Raw genomic sequence first — 21173 nt, 5'->3', positions numbered from 1 at the left:
TTAATGGAGAACAAACAATGTATTTACCTTAATAGTCATAATATATATAGCAGTTCATGACAAATTACAAAACTCCGTCATCTCTCTCCCCACATCCACCACTGCTGGCGGCTCACCTCCAACTGCGCAACGCTACGCGCTGTTCACATCCAGCTGCCGCTGCCCAACACTATAATGGCAGACAACAATGCAAACTAGCCACAGACTGCACACAGCAGAGCCAGTGATTTTCATATAGAGAGCGCTATGTGGCGGCGGCGTTACCAATATAAGAACCTAAACAGCCTACGTATATATATATAACATGTGTTACAGGCTTCTTCATATGTTGCATACATATAATTACAAACAGATATCTAGAGAGCCAATACTTACGCCATACTTGACTAAGCGCCATTTTAGAGGTTGCTTCCAATCAGCTGAAGGCTATGCTACATTTCTAGTTGACGTCCCGAGCAAGAGTGGACGAGAGCTCGCTAGATACTTGTCACAAGCCGAGGAGCGGCGCTTGCGGCACTAGTCGCGACTCGTGGGTCGAGCGATATGTACTACGGACCGCGGTCGATACCTGCAACTAACAACAGTGGTATCGAACGTTGATACTACAAATGTAAGTGGTTGATACAGGATGGATTAAGGAAGTCGTTCTAAAATCTAATACAATTACCAGCATCATATACTAAGCTGTAATTGGTTCAAATGGCTGTGAGCACTATGGGACTTAACTACTGTGGTCATCAGTCCCCTAGAACTTAGAACTACTTAAACCTAACTAACCTAAGGACATCACACACATCCATACCCGAGGCAGGATTCGAACCTGCGACTGTAGCGGTCTAGCGGTTCCAGACTGCAGCGCCTTTAACCGCACGGCCTGAGAACTATGGGACTTAACTGCTGAGGTCATCAGTCCCCTAGAACTTAGAACTACTTAAACCTAACTAACCTTAGGACATCACACACATACATGCCCGGGGCAGGATTCGAACCTGCGACCGTAGCGGTCGCGCAGTTCCAGACTGTATATTATGCAGCAACATATGGCTGAGATCAAATAGTGACTGACGAGTTGAACTGTTTCTTTCTGAATGGAATTTGTGGAACTGCCCTGTAGCGTAATGTAGGAAATCTTAGTATTGTAGAAATTGTTGGCACTGCAGGAACTGAAAGAGTGTCTGTGGCCCATCGTATTCTGTACCTGTTTGTGGAAGGATCCTTGCCAACACTAGACAGAAGCAAAGTAGTACATAATCGTTTAGTGCTCTCTCTGGCTTCTGGTAACACTGTGGGATAGGGCGGCCATATCTGGATCAGGGGCCATATTCGGGGACTTTACCTTATGGTTAGTGTTGTGCACATGCCTCAAGAGGAACACAACTGAACCATGAGAGGGAGCCACCATATAGGCACATCACTTGCCTGGCACCTTTTCAGTTGAGAGTAATGGTCTCCAAATGGCATTCGTTATTTCGGACCACTTCCCGGATCTGCACCACGTCCATGAGCGCGTAGTATTCGTCCACCGATAGTGATTGTAGGAGTCAGAGAGAGAGAGAGAGAGAGAGAGAGAGAGAGAGAGAGAGAGAGAGAGAGAGAGAGAGAGAGCTGTCGCCAGTGGACTACTTTTCTCTGCCTAGTACTGGAGAGGATCCTTCCGCCAAAAGGCTCAAAACTGGACACGCCGCAGACAGTCTCTCAGTTCTTGCAATGCCAACAGTTCCTGCAGGCAAACGTTTCCTGTGTTAGACTACAGACCAGTTCCGCAAATTCATTGAAGAAGAGTAACTTCGCCGTGCAGCCATTATTTACTGTTAATCACAAATGTCTTTGTAACATTAGCTTCATGCATAAATTCGAAGCGTTTATCATAAGTAATAAAACCGAACTTTAGTTACCAATAATACATTCTCCTTCACTGTTTACAGCAGTCGGCCAAGGGTGAGGTAATTCTTCGATTTCATGATTGTAGAAAGCACATAGTTTTGAGTCGAAGAACTCGTCGAGCCGCGTTCGGAGCGCATTTTCATCCGGAAAAGAAGTTCGATGAAGGTTGTTTGATAGAGAGCGGGAAAGGTGAAAATCTAAGGCTGCAAGGTCAGGTGAATATGGAGGATGCAGAATGATTTTCCGGCCTAACTCATGTATAGTGATTTCAACCAATGTGTTAGAATGCCGGTGGTCGTTATTGTGGAGTAGCATCACTTCACCCAGTCTTCCTGGTCATTGTTCTTGGACTGCGTTGTCGACAATAATGTCAGCGTTTATGAGATATGACGATTGTTTTGACCATATAATTCGCGATGGGCAAGGTCACACTGGCCACAGTGCCCTGCACACGCACCCAATAGCACTCCACACCACAAGGGCTTGAGTTAGCGCTTTATGTCTTGCGACGTCACTCATGGATGAAGTTATCAGGTTCCACGGCTGTCCATGTTCCTTATAGGCACCAGTACACATGCTCAACTGAGGTGACTGAAATGCTAATCATTTCTGCAGAACATACTGATGTTCATGTCCAGTGAATATGAACGTCCGATCTCCAGTCATTCAGGGTGTTCTGTTTTTTTCTGAACACGCTGCTCTCTACCACGCCGTTCCCCTGGTGTTATGGACATGTATATGGCTGGGTCAAATGGCTCTGAGCACTACGGGACTTAACATATGAGGTCATCAGTCCCCTAGACTTAGAACTACTTAAACCTAACCAACCTAAGGACATCACACACATCCATGCCCGAGGCAGGATTTGAACCTGCGACCGTAGCGGTCGCGCGGTTCCAGGACATGTATACATGCGCCGCTTAGATTTCCCCACAGTGCTGTGAACGTCTGTATGCGTCCTGAGCCGCCCGCCTCTCACTGACTTGGACAAGTTACTTCGATGTCTCAGTGTATGAGTAAGTTACTGGTATTTATCGTACAAGGTATGTATCTCGTTGCGTGATTTATTTTCAAATAATCTCGTTTCGATATCGCGCATCGTTTAAGAGATATGGTGATTGTTATGACTATATGATTCGCGATGGACAAGGCAATGAAATAGCGAATCACGTGTGACAGTTCTTCAGCTATAAAAGCCAATAAATTGAGAACTAAATGAGATATCGCGCCGTTCTCAATAATAAACAAAATTCTGATATCTTAGTACATTTCCCTGGCTGCAATGTTTGAGCTAAGATCGAAAGTTTACACAATGCAAACTCTATAAAATACACTACTGGCCATTAAAATTGCTTCACCAAGGAGAAATGCGGGTGATAAACGGGTATTCATTGGACAAATATATTATACTAGAACTGACATGCGATTACATTTTCACGCAATTTCGGTGCATAGATCCTGAGAAATCAGTGCCCAGAGCAACCACCTCTGGCCGTAATAATGGACTTGATACGCCTGGGAATTGAGTCGAACAGAGCTTGGATGGCGTGTACAGGTACAGCTGCCCGTGCAGCTTCAACACGATACCACAGTTCATGATGAGTAGTGACTCGCGTACTGTGACGAGCCAGTTGCTCAGCCACCATTCACCAGACGTTTTCCGTTGGTGAGAGATCTGGAGAATGTGCTGGCCAGAGCAGCAGTCGAACATTTTCTGCATCCAGAAATCCTGCTGAAATGTAGGGTTTTGCAGGGATCGAATGAAGGGCAGAGCCACGGGTCGTAACACATCTGAAATGTAACGTCCACTGTTCAAAGTGCCGTCAGTGCCAACAAGAGGTGACCAAGACGTGTAACCAGTGGCATCCCATACCATCACGCCGGGTGATACGCCAGTATGGCGATGACGAATACACGCTTCCAATGTGCGTTCATCGCGATGGCGCCAGACACGAATGCGACCATCATGATGCTGTAAACATAACCTGGATTCATCGGAATAAATGACGTTTTGCCATTCGTGCACCCAGGTTCGTCGTTGAGTACACCATCGCAGGCGCTCCTGTCTGTGATGCAACGTCAAGGGTAACCGCAGCCATGATCTCCGAGCTGATGGTCCATGCTGCTGCAAACGTCGTCGAACTGGTCGTGCAGATGGTTGTTGTCTTGCAAACGTCCCCATGTGTTGACTCAGGGATCGAGACGTGGCTACACGATCCGTTAGAGCCATGCGGATGCCTGTCATCTCGACTGCTAGTGATACGAGGCCGTGGGGATCCAGCACGGCGTTTCGTATTACCCTCCTGAAAACCCACCGATTCCATATTCTGCTAACAGTCATTGGATCTCGATCAACGCGAGCAGCAATGTCGCGATACGATAAACTGCAATGGCGATAGGCTACAATAAAACCTTTATCAAAGTCGGAAACGTGATGGTACGTATTTCTCCTCCTTACATGAGGCATCACAACAACGTTTCACCAGGCAACGTCGGTCAACTGCTGTTTGTGTATGAGAAATCGCTTGGAGACTTTTGTAAGTCAGCACGTTGTAGGTGTCGCCACCGGCGCCAACCTTGTGTGAATGCTCTGAAAAGCTATTCATTTGCATAACACGGCATCTTATCCTGTCGGTTAAATTTGGCGTCTGTAGCACGTCATCTTCGTGGTGTAGCAATATTAATGGCCAGTAGTGTATATTTCAATGATGCAGCGCAGTAATTATGACGGATAGTGGAAAAAAATTTAATTTTTTTATCGAGTTAAGATACCAGGCTGTAAGATGTGCCAAAATGAAAATTTTCCACCTTATAGTTTTCGAAAAATAACATGATAACTACTTAATATCGGCCGGAACGCTGTCTCTTAGCACAAGTGAGTGTACAGCCTCATAACAAAGGACGCCTCAGCACGGAATGCAGAGAGAACTTCCGCAGAGCGAAAGGGTTAATATGCCTGAGTTTTTTGATCTTCTGAATACAAACCATTCTGCACAACAGAGGCCAAAATGGAACGAACCTGGCCATATACGGACTAGTGTGCGATGCAACATAACTGTGGTGTCAATATAATCATGTACTTCGCATGACATACGCTGATAAACTACAAAGATTCATTCTGCCATTCTCAGTAACTAGTATTACGGGAATATTTGCGGTTGTGTAAATTGTATTCACACTCTGCGCGTTTGATTGACAAAGGCGTGTTCGGTTTATGCGCGAAACGCGCGCGCCCATCTGATTTCCGCAGATTGTGAACGACGTGAGTCCGTAGCGGTGCAGAGGGAATACGAGCGGTTGCGGTGCACGGCGCGCGGGCTGTCGCCGGCGGCGTGCAGGCGCTGTCAGGGAGCGCAGCGCGGCAGCTGAGCACAGCCGAGCCGCCCGTCAGCTACAGAGCCAGCAGACAGCAGGCAGCAGTCAGCAGTCAGCGGGCGAGGGCGTGCTCACGCTGACAGCTGAGGGCCCTCGAGCCCCCACTGCACGGCACAACAGAGCAGCACGCCGCGCCGGCCACTAGAGCGGCCACGCTCCGCAAGCAGGCGCCACGCGCCTCTCCCAGTTCAGGGCGTCCGCCGCTGCCTCACCAACACGACAGCGTTGTTGTGACCGTCTCATTAAACGAGCAAACACCAATCTTTTTTGGTGCAACCTACACAGGATACTGAAAATGATGAAGCGATTCCACTAATGTATCTGGACTGTATATTTTGACATACGCTTAAGCGACGAAAGTCACGACATGGCGATATGTACAAGGAACAGGAGCAAATAGCATTAAGGGTAGATGACACATTAGTAACCGATGGGCATAGTGTGGCAAATCTATTTAACAAGTACTTCATATCCATTACTGATAGAATGGGATTGTCGGGATCAGTAAATAATGCCCCTGAATATCTGAAACTAACCTTTACAAATAGCTTCAGGTACATGAATATGTCACTTCACCAAAAGAAATAACTTTCATAATAAAATCTTTAAAAACAAAGCATTCTAGTGGTTACGATGACATATCAACAAAATTAATTAAGACATGTTCTTGTGGGTTTAGTACAATTGTAAGTTACTTGTGTAACCAGTCAATTATAACTGCGACATTTCCTGACTGGCTAAAATATGCAGGTATTAAGCCTCTATTCAAGAAAGAGGATAAAGAGATACCATCAAACTACAGACCGATTTCACTTTTGCCCGCATTCTCAAAAAGTTTAGAAAAAGTTATGTGTAGGCAGCTTCTCAACCATCTGACCACAAATAACATATTGTCAAGAACACAGTTGGGATTTCTGAAGGGTTCAGATATCGAGAAGGCTATTTACACCTACAGTGAAAACGTAATTAATTCATTAATTCAGCAGGTATTTTCTGTGATTTGTCAAAGGCATTTGATTGTGTGAACCACAACTACCTTTTAAATAAATGAGAATTCTGTGGTGTCATGGGCAGTGCTGCAAAATGGTTCAAGTCATACCTCGCTAACAGGAAAGAAAGGGTGTCAGTGCAAGGGACTAGTGAATTAAGTCATCAGTCATCATCAGAATGGGAAGAAATAACATGTGGTGTCCCACAAGGATCCATCTTAGGGCCACTGCTTTTTCTTGAGTACATTAACGATCTCTCATCAGTTACACTGCCAGAAGCAGAGTTCGCTTTGTTTGCAGATGACGCAAATATTGCAATAAATAGTATGTCGAGTGTAGTTTTAGAAAGATCTGCTGGTGATATTTTCATGCATATTAATAAATGGATTAAAGCCAACTCATTGACATTAAACTTCGAAAAGACTCATTATATGCAATTCAGAGCCGGTAAGAGGTTTCCACCCAGCATATGCACAAAATATGAAGAAGACCAGATAGAAGAGGTTGACAGTCTTAATTCCTGGGATTGATAATAAATTCAGTTGGGAGGAGCACACCACAGAACTGCAGAAACGCCTTACCAAATCTGTATTTGCAATTCGAATGTTAGCAGACATAGGAGACATAAAAATGAAAAGGCTTGCATACTTTGCCTACTTTCATTCCATAATGTCATATGGTATAATATTTTGGAGTAACTCTTCAAGTCAAACAAAAGTTTTCTCAGTCCAAAAGCGTGTAATACGTATTATTTGTGGAGTAAATTCACGGACGTCCTGTAGAAACCTCTTCAAAGAACTCGGTATACTAACTACTGCCTCTCAGTTTCTTTACTCCTTAATGATATTTGTCCTAAATAATATATCTCTTTTTCCAACAAACAGCTCAGTTCATACATACAATACCAGGAACAAAAATGATCTGCACAAGGACTTAAAAGCACCTACTTTAGTTCAAAATGGGGTCCACTGCTCAGGAACACTCATCTTCAATAATTTGCCAGCAAAATTTTAAAAAAAATTGTTACAAATAAAGATCAGTTTAAAAGGAGCCTGAAAGACTTAGTAGTTGCCAACTCCTTCTACTCCATGGACGAATTTTTCAGTAGAAACAAATGATGTATACATTCAGACTATTAGTACTGCTATTTTTAAAAAAAATTAGCGAAGTTCGGTGGCAGGAGGAACAAGACTTTCGGTCAGGCGAATACAGGGTTATAAATACAAAGTCAAACAGGGGTAATACAGGAGTAGGTTTAATAATGAATAAAAAAATAGGAATGCGGGTAAGCTGGTACAAACAGCATAGAGAACACATTACTGTGGCCAAGACAGACACGAAGCCCACGCCTACTACAGTAGTACAAGAGTATATGCCGACTAGCTCTGCAGATGACAAAGAAATTGAAGAAATGTAAGACGAAATAAAAGAAATTATTCGGATAGTGAAGGGAGACGAAAATTTAATAGTCATTGGAATTCGGTAGTAGGAAAAGGGAGAGAAGGAAACGTAGTATGGGAATATGGATTGAGGCTAAGTGATGAAAGAGGAAGCCTCCTGGTAGAATTATGCACAGAGCACAACTTAGTCATAGCTAACACTTGGTTCAATAATCATAAAAGAAGGTTGTATACATGGAAGAAGCCTGGGGATACTGACAGATTTCAGATAGATTATATAATGGTAAAACAGAGATTTAGGAACCAGGTTTTAAATTGTAAGACATTTCCAGGGGCAGATGTGGACTCTGACCACAATCTATTGGTTATGAACTGTAGATTAAAACGGAAGAAACTGCAAAAAGGTATGAATTTAAGAAGATGGGACCTGGATAAACTGACTAAACCAGAGGTTGTACAGAATTTCAGGGAGAGCGTAAGGGAACAAATGGCAGGAATGGGGGAAAGAAATACAGTAGAAGAAGAGTGTGTAGCTTTGAGGGATGAAGTAGTGAAGGCAGCAGAGGATTAAGTAGGTAAAAAGTCGAGGGCTAGTAGAAATCCCTGGGTAACAGAAGAAATATTGAATTTAATTGATGAAAGGAGAAAATATAAAAATGCAGTACATGAAGCAGGCAAAAAGGAATACAAACGTCTCAAAAATGAGATCGACAGGAAGTGCAAAATGGCTATGTAGGGATGGATAGAGGACAAATGTAAGGATGTAGAGGCTTATCTCACTAGGGGTAAGATAGATACTGCCTACAGGAAAATTAAAGAGACCTTTGGAGAAAAGAGAACCACTCGCATGAATATCAAGAGCTCAGAGTGAAACCCAGTTCTAAGCAACGAAAGGGAAAGCAGAATGGTGGAAGGAGTATATAGAGGGTCTATACAAGGGCGATGTACTTGAGGACAATATTATGGAAATGGAAGAGGATGTAGATGAAGATGAAATGGGAGATACGATACTGCGTGAAGAGTTTGACAGAGCACTGGAACACCTGAGTTGAAACAAGGCCCCAGGAGTAGACAATATTCCATTAGAACTAGTGACGGCCTTGGGAGATCCAGTCCTGACAATACCATCGGTGAGCAAGATGTACGAGACATGCGAAATACCCTCCAAGAAGAATATAATAATTCCAATCCCAAAGAAAGCAGGTGTTGACAGATGTGAAAATTACCGAGCTATCAGTTTAATAATTTACGGCTGCAAAATACTAACGCGAATTCTTTACAGACGAATGGAAAAACTAGTAGAAGCCGACCTCGGGGAAGATCAGTTTGGATTCCGTAGAAATATTGGAACACGTGAGGCAATACTGACCCAATGGCTTATCTTAGAAGCTATATTAAAGAATGGCAAACCTACGTTTCTAGCATTTGTAGACTTAGAGAAAGCTTTTGACAATGTTGACTAGAATACTCTCTTTTAAATTCTGAAGGTGGCAGGGTAAAATATAGGGAGCGAAAGGCTATTTACAATTTGTATAGAAACCAAATGTCAGTAATAAGAGTTGAGGGGCACGAAAGGGAAGCAGTGGTTGGGAAGGGAGTGAGACAGGGTTGTACCCTCTCCTCGATGTTATTCAATATGAATATTGAGCAAGCAGTGAAGAAAACAAAAGAAAAATTCGGAGTTGGTATTAAAATCCATGGAGAAGAAATAAAAACTTTGAGGTTCGCCGATGACATTGTAATTCTGTCAGAGACAGCAAAGGACTTGGAAGAGCAGTTGAACGGAATGGATAGTGTCTTGAAGGGAGGATATAAGATGAACATCAACAAAAAGCAAAACGAGGATAATGGAATGTAGTCGAATTAAGTCGGGTGATGTTGAGGGTATTAGATTAGGAAATGAGACAATTAAAGTAGTAAAGGTGTTTTGCTATTTGGGGAGCAAAATAACTGATGATGGTCGAAGTAGAGAGGATATAAAATGTAGACTGGCAATGGGAAGGAAAGCGTTTCTGAAGAAGAGAAATTTGTTAACATCGAGTATTGATTTAAGTGTCAGGTAGTCGTTTCTGAAAGTATTTGTATGGAGTGTAGCCATATATGGATGTGAAACATGGACGATAAATAGTTTAGGCAAGAAGGGAATAGAAGCTTTCGAAATGTGGTGCTACAGGAGAGTGCTGAAGATTAGATGGGTAGATCACATAACTAATGAGGAGATGTTGAATAGGATGGGGGAGAAGAGAAGTTTGTGGCACAACCTGACTAGAAGAAGGGATCGGTTGGTAGGACATGTTCTGAGGCATCAAGGGATCATCAATTTAGTGTTGGAGGACAGCGTGGAGGGTAAAAATCGTAAAGGGAGACCAAGAGATGAATACACCAAGCAGATTCAGAAGGATGTAGGTTGGAGTAGGTACTGGGAGATGAAGAAGCTTGCGCAGGATGGAGTAGCATGGTGAGCTGCATCAAACCAGTCTCAGGACTGAAGACCACAACAACAACATTTTAAAAAAGATATTGACATATTCCACAACCACGAGGATCTCCTCAGTACGGATCTATGGAAAAACTAATCTAATCGAATCTAATGTATACATACCGATGGTGCTAGTATCGCGTACATAAAGTGGAGCTGTCATTTGTACTTAGGTCATTCATGTGAAAAGGTTTTCAACGTGATTATCACCGCACGACGGGAATTAAGAGACTTTGAATGCGGAATGGTAGTTGGATCAAGACGCATGGGACATTTCCTTTCACAAATCGTTAGAGAATTCAGTATTCTGAGATCCACAGTGTCAAGAGAGCGCTGACAACATCAGATTCCAGGCATTACCTCTCAGCTCAGACAACACAGTGGCCGACGGTTGACGGCCAGCTCTTAACGACCGAGTGCAGCGGCGTTTGTGTTCAGTTGACAGTGCTTACAGACGAGCAACACTGCGTGAAATAATAGCAGAAATCAACGTGGGATGTACGACGCACCTATCCGTTAGGACAGTGGTGCGAAGTTTGGAGTTAATGGGCTATGGGAGCAGACAACAGATGCCAGTGCCTTTGTTAACAGCATATCGCCTGCAGCGCCTCTCCGGGCTCGTGACCATATCGGTTGGACCCTACAGGACTGGAAAACCGTGGCCTGATCAGATGAGTCCCGATTTCTGTTGGTAAGAGCTGATGGTAGTGTTCATGCGACGCAAAGACCCCACGAAGCCAAGCACTCTAGTTGTCAACAAGGCACTGTGCAAGCTGGTGGTTCCTCTATAATGGCTCTGGACAGTGTTTACATGGAATTGACTGGGTACTGTGATCTAAATTAACCGATCACTGAGTGAAAAGGGCTATGTTCGGCTGCTTGGAGACGATTTGCAGTGATTCATGGGCTTCATGTTCGCAAACAACGACGGAATTTGTACGTATGACAGTGCGCCATGTCACTGAGCAACAACTTTTCATTATTGGTTAGAAGAACATTTTGGACAGTTCGAGCGAATGATGTGGTCACCCATCGAACAATAATGGCACATAATCGGGACGTCTGCTCATACACAAAATCCTACACAGGCTACACTTTCGCAATTATGAATGGCTGTAGAGGCAGCGTGGATCAAAATTTCTGCAGAGGAATTCCAATGACTTTTTGAGTACCTGCTACGCCTAGTTGTTGCACTACGTCGGGCAAAAGGAGATCCGACACAATATTAGAAGGTCTCCCATGACTTTTGTCGCCTCAGTGAATTACTGCACATGGCATACCAAAGGTAGGAGAGACTGAAGTTTCTCATAATGAGAAAGGTGCGACCTGTAGGTGCTTTAAAAAATTTTTAATCCAAAATCGCGTTAAAAAAGCGTTTTAATTGACCGGGTTTGCCAGGGAAGAGTGTCATCTTCATATTTTTGAAAACTGTTTTGTTTGTGCGTCGTTTTCCATTGTGCATTCATTACTCATGCCATGCCATGTGGAATGTGCAGTATACTCTTCACTAAGATGTTAACATGGCATGAGTAATGAACATGCAGTATAACATAACATACAACCAATAAGGTGTTTAAGGAAATGATGACAGTCTTAGCCGTTGAAATTGGCCAATAACGAAATATTGAACGCGATCTTGGCTATAATTTTTTTTTTAAAGGCATGATAGAAGGTTGATAGCTGGATAGAGTACTTGAAAGGGGTTCGTGCCTACTCTTTATCGCTCAAATTTATCGTATATACGTAGCCTGCTCAAAAATGAAATTGATACAAGTGAGAGCACCAGATGGCTGATGCCTTGGAAAAATAATACCTCAGATGCAGTTCGAGTCAGGCATTAGCCACTTACGGTACTAGTAGTGTATTTCTAGGCAGCGTTTGTCGCAGCACAAAGGATACATAATTCAAACGTCCTAGGCTCTAATCCCAATGACGATTTTTTTAAAATTTTCAGTTTTTACATTACGCTGCAAATAATCCGAATTAATGCTCTCTATGCTGCATTTATTAAAAGTTTCGTAAGGTGCAAATTTTGGAATTTCAAGAAAATTCTAAGTAAATTTCCAGCAAATTCCCAGGAGGATTTGTAGGTCTATAAAGTCAGATACATTTATTATCTTGCAGATGATAGGTTACACAAACTGCGGTGATATTCATCGCAAAAGCAGAGGAAACAGTTATTTTGGTATCTTCCACACGTCATAAACGCCGCATTTTACACGTTCGTCATTGTATTAAAGTTTGCACAGAAAAGCAACCCTGCTATACATTCGTAAAAGGTTCTCTTTCCCCTTGCATTTTGACAGTAAACCAAGCATAACGTATCATTTCGCCAAATATAGGCGAGGATAGCTGATGGTGTACAGTGCACTGTATCCTGACGGAAAAAAATCGCAAAACCGAAAGTAGTTTTGTGATGTACACGTAAGCTTGTAGGCGTATTACTACAGGGTGTCACTAACTATTGCCACCTAGAATAACTCCGAAAGTATGATAGCAGCTGAAAAGTTTGTGGGATAAATGTTGCATGGGACAACGGGGGCCATAATATGACGTTGGTTTTTTGTTGCTACGTGGGGTCGGGTCAGCGATATGAAGGTCAACTTGGTTTTTCTAAATGGGATGCTATTGTCTGGTATTTATTTTCTGATAACGACTATCGAGACGAATCCAGTATCCAATGAAACATTAAGGTCTTTGAAGGTCATCGAAAGTCAAAAAGGTGGCATGAACGTCCATTTACAGAAGGTGTTCTAAGCGATGAACATTGGTATCAGTGCAGTGCTACAATCTTATCATCGATTGAGTGGTATTCCTTATCACTGCGGCACTTATCGAAGCATATGCTCTGACAATTCTCTCTTGTATATAGTGCAAATAGTAAATATTCGCCCAATACGGCGTATCTATCTAACGTGCCATTGACATGTAAACGCCTTTCGACGATTTCGCAATACACCACTAATAGGAACGGTAAGACTAGTATCGTCGTATCAAGCGAATGTGAATGATATACTCCTTCGAAGAACATCGCACATTTAAATGTATGATAAATTGAGAACAACAGAAACCTTTAAAGCTCAGAAAACATATCCGGCAAAAGAAAGTTACTATCGAGGAACCGGAAGTTAGCACTCTTGCCACTGTCGTTCGAGATCCTTGTGTTAGTTCGCGTCAAATCGCAAGGGAATCCGACATGAGGCAAAGTAGTGTTGTTCGAGTTCTGCATCACTATAAATATCACCCTTATCATATCAGTCTCTATCAAAAATTAACTGGTACAGATTGTATGCATCGCACTGATTTCTGCCGACATGCTCAACTTAAAAAAATAAAATAATAAAAGAAAGTATATTCCAGTTCGCTTGGCTAAAGGAACGTGTTCCAATAGTTCCACAAATGAATTTCCAAAAAAAATTCAGGTACCTCTTTCCCGTCAGTAGCTTATTAATAGTAAATGGACCTATTAAAAGGTTACTGATCATCTGATCATGCCGCACAAAAAATTCACGGCTAAACGAACTTGGAAATTGCTATCCACTGATACGTGTGTATTTTCCCATGACCATCGATGATTATTGCATGTGTTGTTTATTCCGTGTCGTTCAAACGGTTCAAATGGCTCTAAGCACTTTTGGACTTAACATCTGAGGTCATCAGTCGCCTATAGTTAGTACTAGTTAAACCTAAGTAACCTAAGTACATCACACACATCCATGCCAAAGGCAGGATTCGAAACGGCGACCGTAGCAGCTGCGCGGTTCCGGGCTGAAGCGCCTAGAACCGCTCGGACACAACGGCCGGATTTCCATGTCGTTAAAACTGCGCTTCAGTATGTATGGAAGCAAATTACTGTTCTCAATAACCCAGTGACAGGCATTGGGCATTGACGCCAACGTGGAGATTTTGGACACGCTGTATGTGAAATGGATACAGGTTTTCCGCATGTAATGTTTCTCATACATGTGTCTGTGGGACACTTTTACGCAGGAACCTTCTTCGTATGCACGTACTGGGCCTTCGCTCAATACTTGCGATAATTTCTTCCTATTCTTGCAAAGTCTGTTAACGTGCACGCTCGGACGAAAGTGTCCACTTGGAAGAGAGTCTGTTGCACGCAAAGTGATAAACAGTTTGGTAAACGCCCGGTGATCAGATAATCGTCTAGTCGGAAAGCGCCTGTGGTATTCTTATCTTGCAGCAATAGCACTACCGTCGCAGAAGCCATAAACATACACCATATCTGCTTATTCCTGTAGACGTGTGGCCTTGTTAGCAGCGCTTGTACGAACACAGTTAACACCACACACTACACAGCTAACCGATCCATCGCCGGTACACTACACAATGCGGCTTACACGGCACAACTGCGCAAACAACGGGTGAATGTACTACGTACTATGTACGTTACATGACCATAATACAAGGTAGGTTGCATAGCGTAAGCATGCCATGTATCCGTGCATTTGCTGTAAGAAAATCACGTTACGGTCTAGTTGTTCTGCGTATACGTTCAAGTATTGCAAATCAATTTTGCAGAATTGAAGTTCCTTTCGATACCCATATCTCCATAACGAAGCATTTGCGGACCTATGTTCATATAACATTTTTTGTTCAGAATTACTTATACTATCTCTGTTTAAAATATTGACTCTTCCTATCCAAACACCCTATATAACAAGATCTCAAAGGTAGTATTGAGATAGATATTATAATTCACAAAAGGTAAAATATTGTGTGGGGAAATGCTAGAGCGCTGTGGACGAGGATTGCCGTGTGGAAAAATCGCACCACAATGTCACCGCATGTAAGGTAACATATCCTTATGTGCAGTATGTGGTGGTGGTGGTGGTTGTTGGGATGTATGTGCAGTATATCCCCGACGTCCCATTGTGTAGCCGAAGTTCCCTCAAACCCACCGTAAGTTGAAGTCATCCCCCGTCGGCTTCCAGTACCGTGACGCTAGCAGTAACACGCTGTCCCTCTCCAAAACAAAGGAAGAATGGGATCACTTTCCAGGTCGCCACCATACTCGCTGACGATGATCCACAGCAGTGAAAGTTATTTGCTCTGACCCGATCGTTCGTTCGTGCATGAGCATAAAAATATTTGCCTGCTTTTTACTCAAAACAGAATGTAATTTCCTCTGTTATAAAAAAGCTGAACTGAAATTACTACTGCGAACAGCTTGTCTCAGTCCACAAATTTGTAGAGACAAAACTTACTGGCGTTCACTGGGCAAGAAATTAAATCAAAACTTTTACTCAAAAACCATTACCCAAACCAACGTTTGCACTGCCCCAAAAAACAAAAAATGGTTCAAATGGCTCTGAGCACTAAGTGGCTAACTTCTGAGGTCATCAGTCGCCTAGAACTTAGAACTAATTAAACCTAGCTAACCTAAGGACATCACACACATCCACGCCCGAGGCAGGATTCGAACCCGCGAACGTAGCGGTCGCTCGGCTCCAGACTGTAGAGCCTAGAACCGCACGGCCACTCCGGCCGCCCCCAAAAAACAGGAAACACTGAAATTACGTAGCAACACTATGAAAGACACACTCTTCATTGGCTCATAAAAAAAATATGAATTACAAAGAAAACGGTTAGAATTTGCGCAATGGAAACATGAGATGAGAAGTGAAAGAACCAACAAAATGCGAAAAGAATATCACCCGAAAAAAAGCAACTTAATCAACAGCAACAGTTCAGCAATTGCGCTGGCTAAAATATGCTAAAGTAAAACCAAACTACTGAGAGAGACTAAAAAAACTAACTCAGTCCGAACGGCCCTTGGAAGGCCCAACGGTACTGACCACTACTTCTCAATCAAGTAGCTCCTGAGTTTGCCTCACAAGGGCTGAGTGCACCCAGCTTGATAACAGCGCTCAGCTGATCGGATGGTCACCCAACCAAGTGCTAACCCAGCCGGACAGCGCTTAACATCGGTGATCTGAAGAAAAACGTTGTTACCACTGCAGCAAGGCCGTTGGCAATGAGAGAGAGGTTGTGATGATTTTCTCACACTAGAAAAAACTTCTTACTTGAAATTAAAATACTAATCCGTTCACTATAATGACAATGCTGTATTCCACAAGAACATAAAACTCGCAAAAAAATAAAAACTTTAGTCTCTTTACAAACGTCTTACAATGCAATGCTTCCACGACTATTCAGATTGAGTTGAATTAAACTAAAACCAAGGTGAGGAGGCGGACTGTTCTGCTGCAAGAGTCGCTAACAGTATCAGTACACGCCAGCAAAAATTATTACCTTAATAACATATCCATAATGCAAATCCATTCTCTCTGTTCCATAAATGCTGCATCTGTAAGTTCTTCTATCAAATTAATAATTCCTAACCACTTCTTTCAGTAAAATTTTCATCCAATATGCACTACGCTAAAGTTCTGCCAGCTTACTCCATGTCCAACACTCGACTGCTCTCCGCTCAACAACTGAGCCAAAGTTATACAAGTTCAGAGATACTGTTGTCACTGCCGTAAGAAGACTATTCCATAGATCTCATAAGCAACTGCTTCGATGTCGTAACATGAATTTTTCACTCATTCTGAAACTACACGCAAATAAATGTGTAGTCCACCTATACGTGTCCACCTCTCAGTAGTAGTGCAGCACCCACGATTCACCACTAAACACAATGCGGCGCCAATCATATATATAGTCCACGCTTCACGCTCACAGCATCAGTCCAAACGCAGTCCTTCGTGCTGTGGTTTTACGGCAGCTAGTGTAGTTCCCTAGTCCGGCGCTGCTAGTCTCCGATCAGTGCTACTAGATGACGAAGAAGACCATTACTTGTTCTCGAGTGGCACGTGCAGATGTGAAGAAGGCATGATGTGCTTTGTGTGCAGTACGATTATCCTCCCTTGTGGTGGTGAGACGTAGTCCACCAGAACCCTGACGACGAGTATGCTTGCACTCCGTCGTCGGGCCTCTGCCACATGCGACTGCACTTCAGATGTGGGTAATGCACGAGTCGACCAGGTGGGCAAATAGCGACCCACAGTCAGTCCTCTTTGAAACTCTGCATGTGCTGATAACGCTGTCTCGTAGTAGTACGCGACATCTCCGTATCATCACCGTGACCCCTCAACATCTGAAGCTATTAGATTATATCATTATATTATATCATATCATTAGATATATTGAAAGGTGGCTACACTGTGCCACTGCGCCAGAGATTGCGCCAAAGAGTACTATTAAGCCGCCTCCACAGTGCGTGTTAAGAGTTCGTAGCAGACAGTGCGTGTTAAGAGCTCATGGCAGTCAGTGCTTGTTATGAGATTGTAGAAGTCAGTGCTTGTTGAGAGTTCGTGGCAGTCAGTGCCTGTCGAGAGCTCGTGGCAGTCAGTGATTGTCGAGAATTCATAGCAGTCAGTGCTAGTAGAGAGCTCGTAGAGGACAGTATGTGTTAAGAGTTCTTACCGAGATGTGCTAGTGGGCACTGCTTGTCGTGAAGTCGGAGTGAGATGTGGTAGTAAAGAGTGTTGTTCCATGTTTTATGCAGTTATTTGATGGGAGAGATAGCAGATGTTATTGTAATGAGTGCATTTCGTCAATATATATGAAGGTAAAATCTACAATGTTCTTTTATTAATTGTGTATCTGAAATAATGCGTCACTACAGGTTCAGTCAACAAAGCATCTGGCTTGTGTTCTTGTATTAGAGTGAATTTTGGTTTTCTTGCGTAATTATAGTTTTTCTAAATTTCCTTTGTCACGTCAGTATAGTTGGTATTTAAAAATTCTTGTCTTGTTGGAAAGGAACCGTGCCAGATGTGGGCGTTGAGTCACACTCCCAAATACAGAACAGTTACTCTTGTGCTTGTTGGCTTCGTAGATTTTATAGTTGCTGGGGACTTAATTAATTAACTGTGTTTACGAAAATTTTCTTACATTGTTCTTTGCAGTCAGATAGCGTAATAATTCTAGTCAGGGCCAGCCGATTACGAGACACTGCGTAATCGGACAGACATACTAAAACTAAAAAAACATTTTCAATATATATTTAATTAAGCCCCCATGCAATATATTAGATTATATCATAAAGTGAAAGAACATCGAATCGGTGTCGATTTTTACGACATACAGAATTCGATATTAAAGATTGTACGGAGCTTTGGAAGGCTTTCGATCAAGAAGGATAGAAGTACTCGGAATTCACAGCCAATAAAATAGTTGACCAGTTATCCAAGAATATTACACTGTCTTCGTAACCATCGTAATGAAAGCGGCTGGGGAGAGGAGATGGGGAGAAGATAAAAAATATCAAGGTTTCAGCAATATATACACTGACCGGCACGAAAAATGCAACACTCAATAAATGATCTGTAATCCTTGTGTACCTATCTATTTAATCAAAGTGAAGCACTTGAACCAACTTTTTGAGACGCGGCATGTTATTAGTGTTACCTTGCGAGCGAACAATAACGTGTTGCTTGTATACTGCGCTAGCCTCAATTGTTGTTTCCCACGTAACCTGGAAAATACATCACTGAATGTGAGCGAATAATGTTTTGCCGCTCTTATAACGCTTATTGTTGTACCCTCAACTGTTCCCCTATCAACTGCGCGTGTCTGCAGGATCTTTCTGTGATTGCCGTAATCAGCTTTCTGGAGTAAACCTGCCGTTAAGCCTTGAACAAGCTGCGAAAGCTATTGCTGTGGTGGAAGATGGCCGCAGCATGCATTGCGTTGCATAAGTCTTTAGGACTACACCTTCCAAGATTTGCACAACCTTACGAAGATATAGGGTAACTGGAGGCTTTTTAAGGAGATGAGGAACTGGCCCGAGAAGAGCAACATCGGAGAGAGATGACCGCTTCTTTCAACTTAAAGTTCTCCGCAGTCCTCACCCCAAAGCTACTGCAGCACGAAATCGACTCCACCAGCTTCGAGGGGTCAATATTAGCGAGAGAACCATTCGAAGAAGACCGAAAGAAACAAATCTTCACTCCAGAAGACCTGCTACAGGACCAAAACTCACCAGGCACCATTGCATAGCTCGATTATTTTTCTCAAGGGAACAGCTTGGCTGGACAATGCAACAATGTGGTCAATTGTTGTTCATCGATGAGTAGCGATTTGGCCACCGATCACCACCTGACGGAGCGGGAGGGTCTGGAGAAGGCTGGGAGAAAGGTATTCCCGTTGTACATTCTCATCAGGACGCCTGGTTCTGCGATGGTGTTGTAAGTAGGCTGTTTAGGTTTTCTTATTGGTAACGCCACGCAGCGCTCTGTATGAAAATCACTGGCTGTGCTGTGTGCAGTCTGTGGCTAGTTTGCATTGTTATCTATCATTGTAGTGTTGGGCAGCTGGATGTTAACAGCGGTTAGCGTTGCGCAGTTGGAGGCGAGCCGCCAGCAATGGCGGATGTGGGGAAGTGAGATGGCAGATTTTTGAGAGCGGATGATCTGGACATGTGTCCATCAGAGACAGTACATTTGTAAGAATGGATGTCATGAACTGATATGTATATAATATGACTTTTGAACAATATTAAGGTAAATACATTGTTTGTTCTCTGTCAAAATCTTTCTTTTGGTAACTGTGCCTATCAGTAGTTAGTGCCTTCAGTAGTTTGAATCTTTTATTTAGCTGGCAGTAGTGGCGCTCGCTGTACTGCAGTAGTTCGAGTAACGAAGGTTTTTGTGAGGTAAGTGATTTGTGAAACGTATAGGTTAATGTTAGTCAGGGCCAGTCTTTTGTAGGGATTTTTGAAAGTCAGATTGCGTTGCGCTAAAAATATTGTGTGTCAGTTTAAGCACAGTCATGTATAATTTTTCACAGGGGACGTTTCATATGTCGACCCTTAGCCGAGGATACCTCACTGGAATCTTCTGATTTTTTCTTGTAGTTTGTGTAATTAGTGTAGCATTTGTTTAGTGCTAGCGCGTAATTGTAGAGAGAATCTCCTTTGTAGTTGCAGTCTTTCATTGTTGTACAGTAAAACAGTTGTGGCATGCATGTAGATTTGCACCAAGTATTTCGCAGCTGCGCTTGCGATTAGCTAGATATTATTTTCAGTGCTATGTTAATGTCTTTTCTTATTTTTGCTCTTCAAATTGTGCTTTTCTGTGTTATCGTGTGAAATATTGTGACAATTATGGCGTGTGAAAAACGTAATACTAAGTTCCAAATTAAACTGAGAAATGACAGTGAAGACGAAAGCAGTGTGTTAGCTCCACCGTGTAATGAATTAACTAATGTTCAACATAGTGATTTGGTAATTCTGCATAGGGAAATGGAGCGGGCGGCAAACAGTGGTGTAGCCAGTGAAACAATTAGTGAACAGGGAAGCATTATCTATCGATCTGTCGGCAACAGCCTGCCTCAGGAATCGGGAATGACAGGACACAATCTTGCAAATACTGCAGATTCAGGTTTTGGGTCCTCACCGTTTTCTCAAATAAGTCAAGACACATTTTCTGCTTGTCAAAATGTGAATGTTGCCGGTGCAACTTCACTGCCGAAAAGCACTGAGGAACATGTTTCAGACACCAGTGGATTGTTATTACAGTTAATGCAACAAATGGGACAAAGGCTTCTAAAGTTAGACACAACGTTTGAACAAAATCAGAAACAAATGGGACAAAATCTTCAAAAGTTAGACACAATGGAACAACACCAGAGACAAACACAGCAACAGTTAGACGCAATGGAACAAAAGCTTCGAAAGTTAGACTCAGTGGAACATACACTTGAACAAACACGTGAAGATTTAACTACTGAGTTACATAAAATCGAATCGAAATGTCAAAAAGTCTGTAATGACGTAAAAACACAAATTTGTGAGCATTTCCAACCTATTTTTTCGCGGCATGAAAATACATTACAGAATCACGAAGCAGCCATAAAAGAACTGCAAACTATTGTTCATGAAAATCATAAGACTTTGCAAGCTAAAATTGACTCAGTTGCATCTACCGATTCGGTTACGCAACTTGCAAAAACTCAGGAAAACTTAAAGGACACAGTAGATACGATTTCAACACAAATGGACACTCTGAAACTTGGTTC

This window comes from Schistocerca piceifrons, chromosome 4 (assembly GCF_021461385.2).
Source record: "Schistocerca piceifrons isolate TAMUIC-IGC-003096 chromosome 4, iqSchPice1.1, whole genome shotgun sequence".
Lineage (NCBI taxonomy): Eukaryota > Metazoa > Arthropoda > Insecta > Orthoptera > Acrididae > Schistocerca > Schistocerca piceifrons.
Note: the sequence above shows the minus strand (reverse complement) of the source record.